The 6,466-nt window shown below is 38.0% G+C and overlaps 1 protein-coding gene across 1 annotated transcript in view; it reads left to right on the top strand.

Moving 5' to 3' along the window:
- Window positions 1-6,466, top strand: part of WNK3 (WNK lysine deficient protein kinase 3) — a 266,882-nt gene that overhangs the window by 250,892 nt on the left and 9,524 nt on the right. The gene's annotated exons all lie outside the window — the stretch shown is intronic.

The following is a 6,466-nucleotide window of genomic DNA, read 5'->3' on the forward strand; positions in this document are numbered from 1 at the left end:
TATCTCAATCTCTATCTCTATTTAAGCTGTGTACATTTCACATTCATTCAGTGTTACCTTTCCCATCACCAAAAATAACAAGTGTCTACTATCAAAACAGAACAAGTGCCCCCTTCCTGGTAACCACTAATGACCATTATTAGTTTCTGTTTACATCATTTCGTAACATTGAGAACATATAATTTTTTGGTGTGATTGACTTATTTTGCTCAATATATATATCCTCCAGGTTCACCCTAGTTCCAAGATATTTGGGGAACTTGTTTTTCTTTATCCGCGAGTAGTATTCCATTGTATGTATGTATCACATTTTACTTATCCATTTATCTGTTGATGGGCACTGTGGTGGATAAGCTTGTGTGTCAGCTTGGCTAGGCCTGGTTGAGTGGCTAGGCAGCTGGATGTAGTATTCCCCATCATGAGACTGGTAATCAACTCCATGGTGGAATCTATTGGAGCAGCTGAGTAGCTGCTTTGGGTATGTGGTCTGCTTCCCGTATATAAGAAACAGCTTTGGGAATGGTCACTAGCTGATGGCATGCTTAAACCTGCATGTAGCTGAGTCATCATTGTTCAGCAGCCTGCCATGTTCTGCCAATCTTGGGACTTTTACTAGACTTGAATTAATGACCTGCCGTGTGGTTTGGTAATATCGGGACTGTGCCTTGTTACATATTGACCTTGGGCTTGTCAGCCTCAGCAGCCAGCAGCTGAGTGAAGAAAAACCTCTAGCTCCAGTGGACCAGGAGCTGGAGGCAGAGCTGAAGCCCAAGGCTGAGGGGCTTTCACCCAGCCCCTAGAGCCTTGGACTTAAAGCCTCCAAATTGTAAGAAAATAAGCTCCTGTTTGTTAAGGCCACCCCATTTGTGGTATATTCTTGTCAGAGTGGCACGAGGTAACCAGAACAGGCACTTAGGTTGTTTTATCTTTTTGATATTGTGAACAGTGCTTCAATGAGCATAGGTGTGCCTATGTCTGTTCACATCACTCCTGTTAGATCCCTTGGGTATCTCCCTAGGAGTGGAATTGCTAGGTCTCATGGCAGTTCTTACCTTTAATTTTTTGAGGAACTGCCTGTTTTCCACAATGGCTGTACCATTTTGCATTCCCACCAGTTATGGATTTGGGTTTCAGTTTCTCCACATCCCTTCCAACATTAGTTATTTTCCACTTTTTTATATCTTAGCCATTCTATTGGCAGTTAAATGGTATCTCATTGTGGTTTTAATTTGCATTTCTCTGAAACCCAAGGAGGAGTAGCTATGAGTCGGGTCCGACTCGACGGCACATAACAACAACAAAACGACAGCTAATGACAATGGACATCTTTTCATGTGTCTGTTGCCCATTTGAATATCCTCTTTGGTGAAGTGTCAGTTCATGTCCTTTGCCTAGTTTTTGATTGGATTATTTGTCTTTTTGTTGTTGTGTTATATATTTTTAAGTATAATTTAGATATTAGACCCTTATCAGTTATATCTTTCCCAAAGATTTTTGTCTCAGCATGTAGCTATCTCCTAACTTTTTAGATAAAGTCTTTTGATGAACATACATGTTTAACTGTTAGGAAGACCCAGTTATCTATTTTGTTTTCTGTTGCTTGTACAGTTGTTATTCTGTTTGATAATTTATCATTAAAAAAAATTAGGCCCTGAAGCTTTGCTCCTATATATTCATCTAAGAATTTTATGGTTTTAGATTTAGTATCCTTGATCCATTTTGAATTAGTTTTGTATATGATGTAAGGCATGGATCTTGTTTCATTTTTCTCCATGTAGAAATCCACTTTTGCTGCTACAATTTGTTGAAGAGACTGTTCTTTGCCCATTGAATGGATTTGACACTCTTACTGAAAATCTGTTGACCATAGACATTGGATTTTCAATTCTATTCCACTGGTTTGTGGTCTGTCATTAAACCAGTAGTGAGTTTGGTATTTGTTGTTGTTGTTGTTAGGCTGTTGATTACTGTAGCTGTGCAGTATGTGTTGAAGTCAGAAATTATAAGGCCTTATACTTGGTTCTTCTTTAAAATTACTTTGGCTGTTGGGAGTCTCTTGTCTTTTCATATAAAATCGAAGATTAGTTTTCCATTCCATTAATGTCATTTTGATGGATGAATCCTGATCAAAATAGGAAAAATGTGGAACAGAATTTAAAATTTTTAGAGAAACAAAATTTACTGGACCCATTGAGACTGGGGTAACCCTAAATCTATTGCTCTGAGACTCTTTAAGCCTCAAACTGAAACTATCCCATGAAGTAAGTCATCTTTAAACTAAATAGCAGATTATCTCAACTGCCAAAGAATGTTCGCTTTGAGCATTGTGCTCTTTGGAATAATTATCTATATGAGATCAAATTCACAACAGTAACTGTAAAACACTGAGGAGAAGTTTAGGAGAAAGAGAGTCTTATGTTAATGGTGGTGAATCAGTATGGGTAGAGATAGCAAGATGGTGACACAATGCAAAGAATGTAACCAATGTCATTGGATGTCATAATTTTTATTTTGATTACATGTTGAAATGATAGTATTTTGAATGTGTTAGTAAAATTTTAAAAATAGAAAACACTATGGTGCACAGTTGTACACTGACACATTTAGAATCACCATGAATCAAAATCAACTTGATGGCAGCTGGTTAAATATGTCTATCCTGTAATCTATATTTGCTGATTATTTCTTTTCAATCCTTCTCCTTGCTTTACTTTTAAGCTTGGCTTTCTACTAGTGGCCTCTGTGTCTGCATTGCTTTAATATTCAGCTGCGGATTGGTCTAAGGTTGCACTCATATTTCTCAAGCCCGAAAGGCTTCCCTCTGTGTGTGGGCTGGGGAACACATTCAAATTTCAAGCTGTTTTCTAATCTGGTCCAGATTTTATTTTCTACCATACTCTCTCATGCCTCCTTTTTGCGTATTCAAAGTTGGGCCCACCATTAACTGCTGTGCACTTAAAGAGCTTCTAGTCAGCCTGGAGGAGCTCTGGTAGCATAGTGGCTAAGGCACTTGACCGCTAACCAGAAGGCTGGTGGTTCAAACCCACCAGCCACTCCTCAGAAGGATGGTTGGGCAAACTACTTCCCTAGTAATACTGCCTTAGAAACCCAAGGAGGGGTCACTATGAGTCGGGTCCAACTTGACGGCACATAACAACAAGAAGTCAGCCTGGAGTATGATGAATTTATCAAGCCCTCTATGGCTGTCTTACTCCCCAGATGTCCCTTTTAATCACTGGCTAATGGGTCTACTGCTTCTAACATTCCCAATCAATTGAAGCAATAGAAAAATTTAACTAATATTTCAGCCTCCTCTGCCTTGGTTGAATTGCTGGGCCAATAGAGCTTGTTGGGGAGGCACAAGGGGAGCAATCCTGGCAAAATATGCCACAGATTCCACTGTTCTTACCTGAAGTTCAGATGTTTTCATAAATAAACACTTCTCCTTTTGTTGTATGCCTTTGTACAAATTCCAGAGTGCTGAAATGGTTGTTTTTTGAGAGCTTTGTCAAATTTTATGATTGATGTTGGGGAAAAAAGTTTGTTAACCTCCTCACTCTGTCATACTAGAAGCCAAAAATTATTATTTAGCAGGCAGGAAGGAGAGTGTGTGACTCTTGAACTTATGTTAATTTAACTTATTAAAATGTTTAGATTAGTTCTAAACCAGATTTAATATAAAAAATGATTTGGTTAATACATATTTCAGTGGGGACTAAATTATCTTCAGTTTTCTCTTTCATTTTATAATTAATTGAGGCCAAGTTTACAAGCACACCATCTAATGGTTTTGTTAGTTTTTTGCCTATCACAAGAGAAGGTAATTTCATAATTCTAGCTCTAATAACTCTTTCAAAGCTTGCAGACATTTGATATTTTTCCCATATATCTACCATTGGTGGACATATTCATTTGCCTTAGTGTAGCTTTTCCTAAATTGTCAGCAAGGAGTTAATAGGTATTACATGATCAAATGGGAAATCCTGGATTTAGTCATAAGAAAAACAGTTTCTTTACTATAGAACTTCTCAGGACCTTTAATTTTGCTAATAGTAATTAAGAATTTACAGAAAAAAGAAATAATACACATTTCCCAAAACAGTTTTCCAGCAGAACCCTTTTTTCACACTGCTTCCACATGTATACAGATATCTACAACCATCTTTCCTTGCCCACAACTGTAGCTGTTTTGTGAGAAGCATGAACTGATGCATAGTATTATAATGGTATTCATAGTATATATGTGTAGTTAACTTACAATATGAGCACTGTGCTAAACTGTACAATAAAGAGTCAACGTAGCAGGCACAGACAGCTGTGCTTGAGAAAGCCCTGCTTGAAAGGTTGTCACCTAGTGTGTGGGACCTTGGTTTTCCTAACTGATTAGTGTGGTTCACCTTTGCCTCATGTACAAATAATGTGATTTATTTTGAACACCTGCTGTCTTAGTTTCCTAGTGCTGCTGTAACAGAAATACCACAAATGGGTGGCTTTAAAGGACAGAAATTTATTTTCTCATAGTTCTGTATGTTAAAAGTCCAAATCTGGCCATGGCCATGTCGATTCCTTCCTTGTCAGTAGTCCTGGGCATTCGTTGACCATCCTGACATGGCATTTATCTTCTCCTGTATTTACCTGTGGGAGCTCTGGTAGCATAGTGCCTAAGGCACTTGACTGCTAACCAGAAGGCTGGCAGTTCAAATCCACCAGCCACTCCTCGGAAGGAAGTGGCAATCTACTTCCGTAGTGATGATGTTGTTGTTGCTATTTGCCGTCGAGTTGGCCCCAACTCATAGCGAAACTCGACGGCAAGTAACAACAACAACATATTTACCTACATCTGTGCCTTGTCTGCTATTTTTATAACACAGAAGTGATTAGGTTTAGGACCTTACATAAGTATGCCCTCTTTAACATAACAGAGAAACCTCTATTTCCAAAGGGCACTACATCTTTAGGTATAGGGTTAGGATTCCAACACATTTGGGTGAGGGACACAGTTCAATCCATAATACTTTCTTTCCTTCTAAGAGTCTGGAATTGCCATATGTGCTAGGTAGAAGATACCTATATGACTGGCCATCAGTAAAAGCCTCAAGCACTAAATCTCTAATCTGCTTCCTTGGGTACAAACGTTACACATGTTACTACTTTTTTGTTGCCAGAGAAGAGAGTGTGCTCAAGTGTTCCCCTCACTATAAGAGAGCGCATAAGGAAGTCTGTGTATGGATTTCTCCAGACTCCAGTGTCTTTTCCCTTTACTGATCCTATCATGTAATTTATACATAATAAGAATTCCAGAAGAGGAGGAGATAAAAATAAATACAGAGAGAATATTTGAAGATATATTGGTGGAAAACTTCCCAGATACCATGAAAGATGAAGGAGCTCTGGTGGTGCAGTGCCTAAGGCATTTGACTGCTAACCAAAATGTTGGCGGTTCAAACCTACCACTATTTTTAAAAATGCCATAATGAATGTATGAGAAAATTCCACATTTTTTTTAAATTAGATCCCCGGAAAGGTGATTGTGCCTAAATTTCACAACTGTATTTCCAAAATTGATTTTAAAGCCACTCTACAAGTTTTGGGCTTATGAATCAGTCAGAGAAATTAAATCTCTGAGTTTTTTCTATGAAAATGATTTAGTAAACCTGTATAATAGTACTCAGTAATTTAAAATTTGTTGTCCTGATTGGGAAACTTTTCACTGACAGCGACATCTATGATTGATGTTTTTCATTTATTGGATATTTTGTGCTTCAGAATTCAATGAGGCTATTTGAACCATTCTACATTCTCATTTTTCCTATTCTAGACACATATCTTTTTATCATAAGCTAATAGAAATATAGATTAAAAGAAATTAAAATATTTCTAGTTTTCTGAAGTTTGTTGAAAGTTATGATGATATATTAAAAAGATAAAAAGTTCTTATTTAGGGTCAATGTTCTAGTCCTGACTCTGCTGGTAACTAGTTGCATGTCAGTTTATTTTTCTCCCCATTTCCCTGTTATAAAATGAGCACGCTATGATTTTGTTTAATCTCCTCTAAGTATCTCTCTGAAGGAGCACTGGCGGTGTTGTGGTTAAGGCATTTGGCTGCTAACCAAAATGTCTGTTGCTCCAACCCACCAGCTGCTCTTCAGGGGAAGGAGGAGGGAGTCTGCTTCTGTAAAGATTTATAGCCTTGGAAATCCTATGGGAGTTGCTATGACTTGGAGTTAACTCACTGGCAGTGGTTTGGTTTTTAAGTATCTATCTGAGGAAAGTGAAAATATTAGGGTTTATACTTATTTTTTGGGGAGATACTACTTACTATCGAATTATATCTACTTTAGTGGTAGAAGTCTAGCCTTCCATGTGGGAGACCTGGGTTCCATTCCTGGCCAGTTCACCTCATGTGTAGCTACTACCCCTCTGTCATTGGAAACTTGCATGATTCTGTGATACTGAACAGGTTTCA

This window comes from Orycteropus afer, unplaced genomic scaffold (assembly GCF_000298275.1).
Source record: "Orycteropus afer afer isolate SDZICR_OR568_19922 unplaced genomic scaffold, OryAfe1.0 scaffold01055, whole genome shotgun sequence".
In the NCBI taxonomy this organism is placed as follows: domain Eukaryota; kingdom Metazoa; phylum Chordata; class Mammalia; order Tubulidentata; family Orycteropodidae; genus Orycteropus; species Orycteropus afer.